At 43.5% G+C, this 14,178-nt stretch overlaps 1 protein-coding gene across 5 annotated transcripts in view; it reads right to left on the minus strand.

The window, feature by feature from the left end:
- MDFIC (MyoD family inhibitor domain containing) overlaps nucleotides 1-14,178 on the minus strand; it is a 164,142-nt gene that overhangs the window by 103,014 nt on the left and 46,950 nt on the right. Inside the window, exons 1-2 of one of the 5 annotated variants that reach the window (XM_056573862.1) lie at nucleotides 6,583-6,633; nucleotides 6,261-6,309 (exon numbers count right to left, since the gene is read on the minus strand). The exons of 3 other annotated variants lie outside the window; for them this stretch is intronic. The gene's annotated coding sequence lies outside the window, so the exon portion shown is untranslated. Of the gene's footprint in view, nucleotides 1-6,260; nucleotides 6,310-6,582; nucleotides 6,634-7,097; nucleotides 7,210-14,178 lie in introns of those variants that run through there. One more of the 5 variants, XM_056573863.1, reaches the window with a different exon arrangement.

A 14,178-nucleotide genomic window follows, 5' to 3' on the forward strand; every position in this document is an offset into this window, starting at 1 on the left:
CCCCCACCCCCGATCTGCTATTGGTTGTCGCTCCTTGACGACCAATAGCAGGGATAGGAGGGGTGGCACCCCTGCCACCTCACTCCTATCCCTTCAGGGGGATCGTGGGTGTCTTTGACAACCGTGATCCCCCTTATATTCCGGGTCACCATAGACCCTGAATCGGCGCAAATCGCTGGTGTGAATTCACCGGCAATTTGCGTCGATCGCAGACATGGGGGGGGGTCCGATGATCCCCCTGGGCATTTGCGTGGGGTGCCTGCTGATACGTATGGATACGTCCTGGGTCCTTAAGTACCAGGAAGCCAGGGCGTATCCATACACCCTAGGTCCTTAAGGGGTTAATACAGCCATAGGTAGCCTTCCATTGATAGTGATCTAAATAACAAAACATTTATGGTAGGAATCCTACAGAGGTTAATATTGCAATATTTTTTTTTTGCACGTTGGTACCCCAATATACGATGGTCCTGACATATGATTGTTTCAACTTACCATGTCCTCTCAGAGGCCATCATAAGTTAAATACATTATCAACTCCAGCTTGGCTCAAAGACAGCAGCTACAATAACATAGGAAACATCAGACTTCTGGGATTCAAGATCCTCTGCCACCCCAAAAACATAAAAAAAAAATCTTAACTTATTTAAAAAAACTGTGTATGAAATATATACAAAAATGACATACAACTTAGTGCTGGGCGGTATACCGGTTCACACTGAAACCCACATTTTTTATCCTGCACCATATTACATTTTTCCCATGCCGCAATACCGGTTGGGCCCCCCCCCCCTCGAATTAATGAATTATCAGCCGCAGCGGCTGTCCCCACATTGGGCAACTAATCATGTGTCACTCGTGGGCGCTGTTCTGCTTCTCTCTCCCCCCCCCCCAATTAATTATCAGCCCAGCGCTGAGCTGTCCCCCACATCGGGGGACTAATCATATGTCACCCACGAGCACTGCTTCTCTCCCCCCCCCAAAAAAAATAATTATCAGCCACTGCGCTGTACTGTGCTGTACTATCCTGAGCCCGGGCTTCAGAAATAAACAAAATAAACTTTAACTCCACTTCTTCCTACGTTCCCCCGTTGCTCCGGAACCAGCCTCACGGTCCTCTTGCTGCTTCCTGGGGATGGGGACATCACAGAGCCGTCAGCCTATCACCGGCTGCAGCGATGTCCCCCCTCGGTCGGTGATAGGCTGAGCGCACTGTCATGTAAGGAGCCAGCCAGCTCCTTACATGACATTGCACTCAGCCTATCACCTGCCGAGGCGGGACAGGGCTGCGGCCGGTGTTAGGCTGACGGCTCTGTGACGTTCCCATCCCCAGGAAGCAGCAAAAGCAGCAAGAGCAGCGGAGGACCGTGAGGCCGGTTCTGGAGCAACGGGGGGAACGTAGGAAGAAGGGGAGTTAAAGTTTGTTTTTTAATATTTGCAGCTCGGGCACAGGAATAGAGTACAGTACAGCGCAGCGGCTGATAATTATTTGGCAGAGGGGAAGAGAAGCACTCGCGGGCGACATATGATTAGTCCCCCGATGTTGGGGACAGTGCAGCGCTGGGCTGATAAACTGGGGGGGTGGGTTGTTGGGAGAGAAGCTGCGCCCATCACATGATGATTGGGGGGGGGGGGGGGTAAATACTGTTAAATACCGTGGAACCGCCATAATTTACAAAAATACTGTGATACACATTTTTGATCATACCTCCAAGCTCTAACCAACTGTTAGTGATATATGTTGATAATGACCACCCATAATTGCATCATTATTACAGCACAGTGAAGACCTAAGCATAAAAAATGTAAATAAAAAAAATGGTGCTGTGATTTGTAGGGCTGCAACAACTAATCGGTATTATCAATTTATTGATTGTTAGTGGGAGTGGCCTTGATCATTAGGGGACATGGCCTGTTTTATTGCTTTTCGTGCCTTTTAGCCCCTTCAGTCTGCCCCTAAATGTCCCCATCCGTCTCCCCTTACCCTCTGTTGCGTCTGGATACCTTTTTGAAGATGCTGCTGGCCTGCAACATCTGCAGCCTACCTCCAGCACTAAGACCACAGCCTGAAGTGCAGTTGGAAAATCGGCACCGCCTCCTTGTCCTCAGCGCCTCGGGTCTCAAGAAGCCTACGGTCGGTCCTGACATCTCAGGAGCCCCATTCTCCATCCTGTGCAGTGACAGATCTTCCTCGTGCAAGGAGTATGGCCATCACTAAGTTCTGTGAACTGCTCCATCTCCCCTGCAGCAAGGCTCATAGGTTAACCCCTCTCTTTTCCGAGTTAACTCTTCATAATGCAGCCCTCACTTCCTCCCTTTAACCCTTCCCTGATCTGCTAAGCCCATTTTTAATCGATCCAACAATGAGCCAACTACTCGATTTTTTACAAATAATCGTCATTTGCAGCCCTAGTGCTTTGCTCATCCCACATCTGAAAATGCAGAATAAAAAGTGACATGCACTCCCAAACTGAAAATTATAGCTTGTCTTGCAAAAAAATAAATAAAAATAATAATAATAATAATAATAAATTATAATAATAATAATTTGGTGAAACAAACAGGTTGTGGAAGAGCCAGAAAGGCAGGAATAAAAAAAAGAAATAAAAAAAAAGAAAAAGAAACTGAAAAAAATGGCTGCAATAGGAAAGGGTTAAATAATGACAAATTAGTTAGGGTTTCATTCAACTCATTTACAAATGATCTACAAATGCTATAAAATTTCCCTCCATAGTAAGGCTGGATTCCCATTGTGTATTTTTATCAAGGTTTTTAAGTTTCACCAGAACAAAGTTCATTAACCATTATTAAAATGCATGTTAATGCCCCTTCACCCACCCTTGCTCTCCTGTCCTTATATCCCTCTTCCATTCCGTGCTAAAAGCAGTCTATTGCGTCACTTCTTGAGTGCAGCTCGAACTGTGATTCTGCGTCATTGGAAGTCCACTGTGGTTCCTTCCAAGCTGGAGTTTGTGGAGGCACTCAACAGGTTTCGTAGGATGGAGGAGTAGGTCGCCCTCAACCAGGATGCCAATGAGGCATTCTTCGATATGTGGTGCTCCTGGGATGCCTTTAGAGAGTCCCCTGAGTTCTCCCGCTGGCTTATCTGATTCACTGTCAGCTTTGCTGTTTCCCTTATCCCTTACCCTTATCCCCCCTTCCCCGTGTCCTCCCTTGTCCGCCTTCCCCTCCTTGCTCACTTTCCCTTGTCTCTTCTTCCCTGGTTTGTGCTTCTTCTTGTCTTTCTGTACTACTTTTGGTCTTCTTTCCCACCTACTCCTGTCTTTTCTTTTTCTTTTTTTTTGCAAATTGATATCGGGGTATGTTTTTGCCGCTTGATACCGTATAGTCTGGGATTGATGTCCATATAGGCGGCGACTGTTCACCCTTGCCTTACTTTTCTATTGCCAATGTTGATTATTGGTGACATTTGTGTTTTTTGATTTTGTGTTTCCTATGCAATAAACATTGATTTACCACTAAAATGCATGTTAAAAACAAAATTATTGAATCAAATATTGTTCCATACTGAGAAGTGGAGATTATGCAGGAACTATCTGCTTAGCCAATCACTGGCTTAGATGAGTCACCCCTGCGGCCAGTCAATGTCTGAGCGGGCAATTCATAAATGGTCTTTGATCTGTTTGCCTGTTATCTTAATTTTTCAGAATATGCAAATGAGCACTTTGTAGCATAGGCGGGGTTACAGTCCTTGCCTTGGGTGTGGTGATGTCAGTAATGTTCCTTCAGCACTCAGCCCAACTAGTCAATATTCATTGCCTCCCTCAACCTCTCCCCCTCCTCCCCACTCTGTAATGAAGTCTTCTGCACATGTGCAGTTTCCTGGGTACACACACCCGGAAGCACCACATGCGCAGAAAACTCCATTACAGTGCGGGGAAGAGGGGGAGAGGCATGGTGAGCATAGTTTTACTCAGTGTCACCTGCACTACCAGGCCATTGCAGGTGACACTGCCGACAATTTAACTCCTTAAATGGGCACTATCATTAAAACTAATTTTTGCTATTGCACTCCTTATGGTAAATAAAAAAATCTTTCTAATATACTTTGATAAAAAAAATGAAGTTTCCTATGCGTCATTTGGGTTGAAAAAAGCTGCCACTAGGTGTCTTCCTACTTGTCCACAGCACATTTCCCCCCATCTCTTGCACAGACTTTGGACTCCTACTGGCCTGGCAGAAGTCCAAAATCATGAAATTCAGTCTGGAGTGCTAAGGGGGCCTTAGCCAATCATAGCTTCTCTTACACTGAACTGCTCTGAGCTGTGTATAGCAGAATGAGGGAGGAAGTTCTCCCCTATATGGCTTCAGATGATGTCACAGCCTGCTGGGTAACGACCCTTCCCAGTCTGTGAATTTGATTGAGACTGAGCAGAAAATACAGCACAATATCAAGGTAGAAAACTAAAAGATAATAAAAATAAAGACAGAGGGTGGTTTATCATGATAAGGGGCAGTGAAATGGGAGGATTATAAAACGATCATGAGAGGTCCTCTTTAGCAACTGCATGCTGTGCTTTTATGGTGAATGTTAACAAGTTTTTCTGTTGTGTTATAAAATTATAGCCTTGACGTGGTAATGTGGTCGAACTTATCCCAGAACTAAACATATTTACTTATAGGAACAATTTAGAGTCTTGACAACTGAAAAATGTTGTAGAAATGAATAAAACATAAGGGAGCAAACTTATCAATACTCGTACAGGAACAAGTTCCGGCACTATGTAAGATGTTATTAATATGAAAGATGTCTGAGACTTACTGATTATAAGGTAGTATGATATATGTGCCTGATAAATATCCCTAGCTCTTAAAGGGGTACTCCGGTGGAAAACATTTTTTTTTTAAATCAACTGGTGCCAGAAAGTTAAGCAGATATGTAAATTAATTCTATAAAAAAATCTTTACCCTTCCAGTACTTATTAGCGGCTGTATGCTAGAGGAAATTCTTTTCTTTTTTAATTTCTTTTTTTGTCTTGTCCACAGTGCTCTCTGCTGACACCTGATGGCCATATCAGGAACTATCCAGAGCAGGAGAAAATCCCCATAGCAAACCTATGCTGCTCTGGACAGTTCCTGATACAGACAGAGGTGTCAGAGAGCACTGTGGACAAAATTTTTTTTTTAAAAGAAAATAATTTCCTATCTAGCATACAGCTGCTAATAAGTACAGGAAGGTTTAAGATTTTTAAATAGAAGTAATTTACAAATCTGTTTAACTTTCTGGCACCAGTTCAAAAAAAAATGGATGCCTTTAAGGCTGTTCAAGCCAAGGCCTGTTGTAACTGTGCTCCAGGGTATGTTCACGTTTGTATTTTGCTGCTGTTTCTGCTGCTGATTTACTTCAAAATACACATGTGCAAATGTACACTTACAGTAAAAAAATAAATAAACAACAAGTTCACATATGGTGTTGCACATCTGCATCAGAAGTTAATGGTGTCCATCCTGCAGCAAATCTGTAGGCTCTGTTTGTTTTTTGTTTGTATTTTATGCTCCCAGACAGATCCAATGAATAGAAAAGCAGATGTGAACCTTGCCTAAGAACCTCAGCAAAGGACACAGCAAAACAGCATTTTGAAAATTGTGATTTTGTTGCTTATAACTTCAGTTAAGACTAGCATTACACAGCAACTTTGGTTGCGCAGCCAATGACTACCACATTGCACTTACTGAATCGTGCTGCATCACAGTTAATAAATGGGGTCCTGCAAGTCCTGAAAATCAAATCAAAGATAGACTTCTGGTGATAGTCAAGTCACAAGACAACCCCTTTCACTTATGTTGGCTATGATCATGGCACAAAAAAATTAGCCCCATATACAGAAAATTCAAAAGTTATAGGGGGTCAGAATACAGCATTTTTAACATACTTAGTTTGTACTCAGGGCTTACACTCGTGCTCGTGGCCGGGAACATTGCAAACAAACCTGCATAAATACAGAGGTGTCAGAGGTGTGCCATATAGAGGGCATAACCTGTACATAATTAAATAAAATAAAGGAGGGATGGGAGGGTTCCACAAAACCCATCATGTACACCCCATTTGAGATGCTGGGGGCGTTAAATACTCATGCCCCCTGCACAACTTCCTGTACGTCCACCTAAAGGTAGAGTGGCATGGTAAACTCCAGCCCCTCGCACAAATAAAGCCCTATGGGCTTAATACTTGTACTCAGGGCTTGCAGTCATTCTCGTGGCCGGAAATGTTGCATATATACCTGTATAAATACAATAACCTTAGCAAAGCTGTCAGAGGTGTGCCATAAACCGCGTCCGAGGGCACGCCTATAGAGGGCAAAAGACAAACCTAGCAGGATGAATAACAATGTTCATAATTATCCTAAACGAATACCACACACACACGCTGCAGCAATCATCACATACGCTACACTGGACTGTATGTTGTGAGACAGACAACCTGCAACTGCCAACTAGTGACCACGTGAGACGGTACCTGGTACTGAGAAGCTGTGATAGTCTCACCCACTCAGAGAACGACACGACACCAAAGCTAAATCAAGCTGACATACCAGCTGCTGTACAGATTAACAGACTTACCTTCAATAGCACGGCAAGAGGGAAACAGTTAGATGCTTATCAGACATGCATAGTGCTATCTGATGTCCCTGCCATTAAAGGGGTACTTCGCCCTAGACATCTTATTCCCTATCCAAAGGATAGGGTATAAGATGTCTGATCGCGGGGGTCCCGCTGCTGGGGACCCCACACTATCTCCTGTATACTCTGGCCCGTGAGTTATCACGCACGGAGCAAACTTAGCTCCGTCCAGTGATGACTCAGGGGGCTGCAGGAGAGATCAAAGGGGTCCCCAGCAGCGGGACCCCCGCGATCAGACAACTTATCCCTTATCCTTTGGATAGGGGATAAGAGGTCTAGGGCGGAGCACCCCTTTAAGAGGCAAAAACAAACGGTTAGGAAAAGATACGCGAAAACCTGACAACATGACAAACCTTTTATGATGATTATCGTGACGCCAGTTCACCTGTAGACTAAACGGGACTCGCATAAAGCGTTTCACGTGAAATTAACCAAAGTAACTCAGACAGTCATACCTTTGTATGTGACATGTATCTACCAACTGCCCTAAGACAGTGTCAGTAACAAGTTACTTGTACAGTGATTCCCCTGCAGCCACAAGTATACAAGCACCTATATGATGAGATGTTCTTGCTGTGAAGACTTGTCAAAAACAACTACATTGAGGTGTATCACGCTGCAGGCGTGGCAGGTACTACGGGCATACAACCACCTATGTAACTAGATGTTATTGACCTGAAGATGTGTCAGTAAACAATAACCTTGTGGTTCATCTCTCTGCAGACATGGCAGGTATGACTGGTAAACAACCACCTATACCAAATGTATTTATTTTTTCAAACCAGTTCTGCGCAAACCCACAGGAACCAGAGCAGAGCTGCTGGCCTGGAGGAGAAAACAGTGCCCATGCATGAGTGCCACCATACTGATGGCACCCATGACCTAAAACTAGCACAGGTCCCTCACTGCGAGCCAGCATACTAACGGACTCCTGGAACTATACCTTCTCCTTCCTGACAGCTACACCACCTCTGCCCCACCAGACTAACCTCCACAGCCCCCAAACACCTCCACTCCTCCCTGGACACAGCAAACCATCACTTACTCTGTGTCCCCATGGGTGACGCGCAGCCCACCATCCGGCACTGAGGCAGCTGACGGGCTACACCAGAAGCCGGAACCGCGACATCCGGAGTAGACACAGCAACAGCTGGGTGCCGGAGTGACGAAAATTGGCAGAAAATTCATAAGCCTGCCGCAGAACACTGGCGTCAAACTAAAACCTTTGCTCCTGGCAGGCAGAGGTGTCCCTGCCCGTAACGCTGCAGCACCCGACTGCACATCTGAATGCCTGATACCGACTCTTACCCCTCGGACACCCCTATGCACATGTGGAGCTGCATCCATTCCGCAAAACCACCATGTACGCCCCACTTGAGTTGCAGGGGGCATTAAATACTCACGCCCCCTGCACAAATTCCTGTACGCCCGCCTAAAAGTGGAGGGGCATGGTAAACTCCAGTCCCTCACACAAATACAGCCATATGGACTTAATACTTGTTTAAAAAGTTTGACTTTTCAAAAAGCAGTACAAAAATAAAGAAATATGAAAATCACAGAACAATTGTGAGAAAACTATACTATATTATGAACTACACTAACTTTACAGCCCCTGCAGCATAGTCAAATTTAAAAAATTCCTGGAACACCCCTTTAAGGTGTTAACCCCTTAAGGACCAGGCCCATTTTGGCTTTAAGGACCAGAGCGTTTTTTGCACATCTGACCATTGTCACTTTAAGCATTAATAACTCTGGGATCCTTTTACCTTTCATTCTGATTCTGAGAATGTTTTTTCGTGACATATTCTACTTTATGTTAGTGTTAAAATTTCATAGATACTTGCATCATTTCTTGGTGAAAAATTCCAAAATTTGAAGAAAAATTGAAAATTTAGCATTTTTATAACTTTGAAGCTCTCTGCTTACCAGGAAAAAAGACATTCCAAATAAATACTTTATGATTACATCATAAAGTTGACATGTTTTTACTTTTGGAAGACATCAGAGGGCTTCAAAGTACAGCAGCAATTTTCCAATTCTTCGCAACATTTTCAAAATCTGAATTTTTCAGGGACCAGTTCAAATTTGAAGTGGATTTGAAGGGCCTTCATATTAGAAATACCCAATAAATCACCCAATTATAAAAACTACACCCCCCAAAGTATCCAAAATGATAGTCAGAAATTGTGTTAACCTTTTAGGTGTTTCACAGGAATAGGAGCAATATCATTTTTTACACTCGCATGTTCTTGTAAACCCAGTTTTTGAATTTTTACAAGGGGTAAAAGGAGAGAAATCTTCATAAAATTTGTAACCCAATTTCTCTAGAGTAAGAAAATACCTCATATGTGTATGTAAAGTGTAAAGCGGGCAAAGTAGAGGGCTCAGAAGGGAAGGAGCGACACTGGGATTTTGGAGAGTGAGTTTTTCTGAAATGGTTTTTGGGGGGCATGTCACCTTTAGGAAGCCCCTATGGTGCCAGGACAGCAAAAAAAAAAAAAAAAAAAAAACACATGGCATACTATTTTGGAAACTACACCCCTCAAGGAACGTAACAAGGGGTACGGTGAGCCTTAACACCCCACAGGTGTTTGACGACTTTTTGTTAAAGTTGGATGTGTAAATGAATTTATTTTTTTTACAAGGGGTAATAGGAGTAAATGACCCCCAAAATTTGTAACCCCACTTCTTCTGAGTATAAGAAGGAGCGCCATTGAGCTTTCGGAGAGTGAATTTGTTTGGAATGGGATTCAGGGGACATGTGTGTTTACAAAGCCCCCCGTAGTGCCAGAACACTGGACCTCCCCACATGTGACCCCATTTTGGAAACTACAACCCTCACAGAATTTAATAAGGGGTGCAGTGAGTATTTACACCCCACTGGTGTTTGACAGATCTTTGGAATAGTGGGCTGTGCAAATGAAAAATAAAATTTTTCATTTTCACGGACAACTGTTCCAAAAATCTGTCAGACACCTGTGGGGTGCAAATGCTCACTGTACCCCTTATTACATTACGTGAGGGGTGTAGTTTCCAAAATGGTGTTACATGTGGGGAGGGGGTCCATTGTTCTGGCACTATGGGGGCTTTGTAAACACACGTGGCCTTCAATTTCAGACACATTCTCTCTCCAAAATCCCAATGGCGATCCCTCTCTTCTAAGCATTGTAGTTCACCCACAGAGCACTTAACATCCACATATGGGGTATTTTCTTACTCAGAAGAAATGGGGTTACAAATTTTGGGGGGCTTTTTTCCTATTTTCCCTTGTGAAAATGAAAAATGTAGGGTAACACCAGCATTTTAGTGAAAAAAAATTTTTTTCTTCATTTTCCCCATCCAATTTGTCAAACACCTGTGCGGTGTTAAGGCTCACTATACCCCTTTTTACGTTCCGTGAGGGGTAGTTTCCAAAATGGGGTCACATGTGGGTATTTATTGTTTTGCGTTTCTGTCAGAACCGCTGTAAAATCAGCCACCCCTGTGCAAATCACCAATTTGGGCCTCAAATGTACATAGTGCGCTCTCACTCCTGAGCCTTGTTGTGCGTCCGCAGAGCATTTTACGCTCACATATGGGGTATTTCCGTACTCAGGAGAAATTGCGTTACAAATTTTGGTTTTTTTTTGCTTTTACCGCTTGTGTAAATATAAAGTATGCGGCAACATCAGCATGTTAGTGTAAAAATTTAAATTTTTTTACACTAACAGGCTTGTGTAGACCCCAACTTTTCCTTTTCATAAGGGATAAAAGGAGAAAAAGCCCCCCAAAATTTGTAGTGCAATTTCTCCAGAGTACGGAAATACCCCATGTGTGGCCCTAAACTGTTTTCTTGAAATACGACAGGGCTCTGAAGTGAGAGAGCGCCATGCGCATTTGAGGACTAAAATAGGGATGGCTATTCTACACCAGTGATTCCCAAACAGGGTGCCTCCAGCTGTTGCTAAATTCCCAGCATGCCTGGACAGTCAGTGGCTGTCCGGAAATGCTGGGAGTTGTTGTTTTGCAACAGCTGGAGGCTCCGTTTTGGAAACACTGCCGTACGATACGTTTTTCATTTTTATTGGGGGGGACAGTGTAAGGGGGTGTTTATGTAGTGTTTTACCCTTTATTATGTATCAGCGTAGTGTAGTGTTTTTAGGGTACATTCGCACTGGCGGGTTACAGTGAGTATCCCGCTAGGAGTTTGCGCTGAGGCAAAAAAATTTGCCGCAGCCCAAACTCGAAGCAGGAAACTTACTGTAAACCTGCCCGTGTGAATGTACCTTGTACATTCACATGGGGGGGGCAACCAGGATGTACTGACAGACCGTACACGCTTGGAGTTGTACTTTTGCAACAGCTGAGGGCACACTGGTTGGAAAACCTTCAGTTTGGTTGGAAAATACTGAGTTTGGTAACAGAACATGTGTGCCTCCAGCTGTTGCAAAACTACAACTCCCAGCATGTACTGATCGCTGAAGGGCATGCTGGGAGATGTAGTTATGCAACAGCTGGAGGTACACAACTACAACTCCCAGCATGCCGAGACAGCTGTTTGCTGTTTGGGCATGCTGGGATTTGCAGTTTTGCAACATCTGGAGGGCTATAGTTTAGAGCCCACTGCACAGTGATCTCCAAACAGCGGCACTCCAGATGCTGCAGAACTACAACTCCCAGCATGCTGTTTGGGCATGCTAGGAGTTGTAGTTTTGCAAGATCTAGATGGCCATTGTTTAGAGATCACTGTAGTTTTGCAACGTCTGGAGGGCTACAGTATAGAGACCACTGTATAGTGGTCTCAGACTGTAGCCCTCCAGATGTTGCTAGGCCACTCACCGGCTTCCGTAGGATCCAGAAAGCCACATAGCCATCCTCTTCTGCCGCCTGCTGCCACCACGATCGCTAACCGCTGCCATCGCCGATGGGTAAGTGGATCTTCGGCGTCGGTCCTCTGTCGTTTCCCCGTTCTGCCCCATCTATTATGGGTGGGCAGGACGGGGAAAGCAAAAGTTACACCCCCCGCCTCCGATCTGCTATTGGTCGTCGCGTCTTGATGCCCAATAGCAGGGATAGGAGGGGTGGCACCCCTGCCACCTCACTCCTATCCCTTCAGGGGGATCGTGGGTGTCTTAGACAACCGCAATCCCCCTTATATTCCGGGTCACCAGGTCACCATAGACCCGTATGACCCGGAATAGGCGCAAATCGCCGACATGGGGGGGGGTCTGATGACCCCCCTGGGCATTTGTGCCGGGTGCCTGCTGATTATATATATGACGATGCTGCATTTAATAGGCCCATATGGGCTATGGATAACTCCCTCTCCTTCCTGCTCCCTGACAGATTTCATATTTGTCAACAGAAAAAGGAAGTTTTAATGCAATTGTTTTTAATTTTCACTGTAACTGCCCCTCCATTTACTACTAAAAGGCTAGATTAGGAATATTTGAAACTATGGGGATCCCATTTAAAGTATACTTCCAGAAGCAACATATGTTTATTATATCATACTATAGCAAATAATCTTGTGTCTTCAAAAATGAATTATTCCTCTTTTACTGTGCCAACTTCTCTATATTTTAGTTCTGATTTTTAGAACTTACAGATATCATAGATTGAATGCCAGTTCATAGTCATAGTAGATCCAGTAACTCTACATCTGTTGAATATTTTACCCTTTGCAGTAAAAAATATATTTTCTCAGCCATGTTTGAGACTGCCAAGCATTGTTGTGAAATCTCTTCTAAAACAACAAAGCCTTTATGCTAGAAATGCTTGTGCTTTAATTTAGATCTGTCTACATAGTTCAGCAATAAACAAGTTTATGAATACCCTCTTGTAAAGTTAACTGCAGTGCTCACTATGCAAAAAAGAAATAACAGAGAATCAAGTGTGGTTTGACTATGACACTTAAATGGGCACTGTCACCAACTTTATTTTTTGATATGTTGTAGTACATAAGTATTTATGTACTACAACATATCTCTAATATACTTTTATTTTTTTTATTTTTTTCATTAAAAAGGTTTAATTTACATTTAAAAAACGGCTACTGAAAAAGGACTGATTTTGGAGTAGCAATCAGTCCTTTTTCAGTTAGGCTGCACTCGCTCCCAGCCTGTCAATCAGACAGGCAGGAGCGAGCGCATTGGCTCCCCGGCCACTGGCTGGGAGGCCACTCCTCCCGCACATCGCCGCCGCCTCGTTGCTGCCGCTGTCCCTGCACGCCCGCTGACGGACTCTGCAGTAACTGCAAGTGTAATGAGGGAACGGGGTATGCGGGGCAGGGGGGGGGGGGGGAAGGAGGGAACGGGCTAGTGCCGTAGCGGGGGGAACGGGCTATCAAAAAAAAATAATAGGATGGTGGGAGCTACCCTTTAAATGTAAAAAAACTAACATTGGGCAAAACCATCACAGATTATGTGCTATGAATAAGCAACAATACAAACTAGATGGCAACAAAGACAAACAAAGATTTACAGACAAGATTCTAGTTTTATTGTCTTTAAAAACTGTAAAAGGCTAGACCATAAAGACAGTCTGGGGTCTGTACTAAATAGTGTCCGTATTAGGTGGGGTCCGGGATATGGATTTCTTTAATGTTTGGTATGGGATCTATGTCTAGTCTGCTAAAAATCAATTCTAAGGGTCTCTTATCTAGGTTCTATGGGGGACATTTATCATTGTTTGCTTTGGTAAGCAAGTTCAAATTTTGAAGGCTTTTTTTTGCTTTAGTTTTGCATATTTATCATACTATCACAGGGGGTTGATAAATTTGGAGCATATAAACAAAACAAAACAAACAAAAAAAAAAAAAAAACAGGTAAGACTTTGTGAGACTTTTTTGCGACTTAAAATTTGCTTACGTACGGGAGTTTTGTACTCCAGGGGTTTGCAACTTTATTTTGACCAAGTGCGACTTTTGCACATCATAAATTTGTGACCACTGCAAAGTGAAAACTGAAATTTGCTTAGGTAAGGCTGTTTGTAACTTTTTTGCTTACCCACAAAAGTCGTAGCAAAAAAGGGCTTAGGTGCATGTGTGACTTTTTGTCTGCCCAGTGTAAGCAAAAAAAAAAAAAAAAAAAAAAAAAGGCTATAAATACCTTAATAAATGTCCCTCTTTTACTTTAGAGAGACTGGTGTTTGTACTGAGTTAGGGAGTCAGGTCTGGGGTCTGTATTTCTTTAGGGTATTTGGTCTTAGATGTGTACTTATTTACAGAGTCTTTATAAAAGAGATCTGCTCTACAGTCGATATTAACTTAGGGTCTGATCTGGGGTCTGTATTTATTTTAGAATATGAGGGTCACATGCATTATTTTTTATTTGAATATACAGTATGGTACAACCTACCACCATGTGCACCCCTTCCTGATAACACTTTCCCCTTAATGGCAGTTGCCTTTTTCAGTAAGAAATGCACCCTACCATACTGCTAAAATGTTTTGGGGAATCATGAAAGAGTTTGAGATGGCCTGAAACTCCCCAGGTGTGACTCTGATCGATCGTCTGTGGGATGTGCTAGAAAGGATGTTCCATCCCTGGAACCACC

This window comes from Hyla sarda, chromosome 4 (assembly GCF_029499605.1).
Source record: "Hyla sarda isolate aHylSar1 chromosome 4, aHylSar1.hap1, whole genome shotgun sequence".
NCBI lineage: Eukaryota > Metazoa > Chordata > Amphibia > Anura > Hylidae > Hyla > Hyla sarda.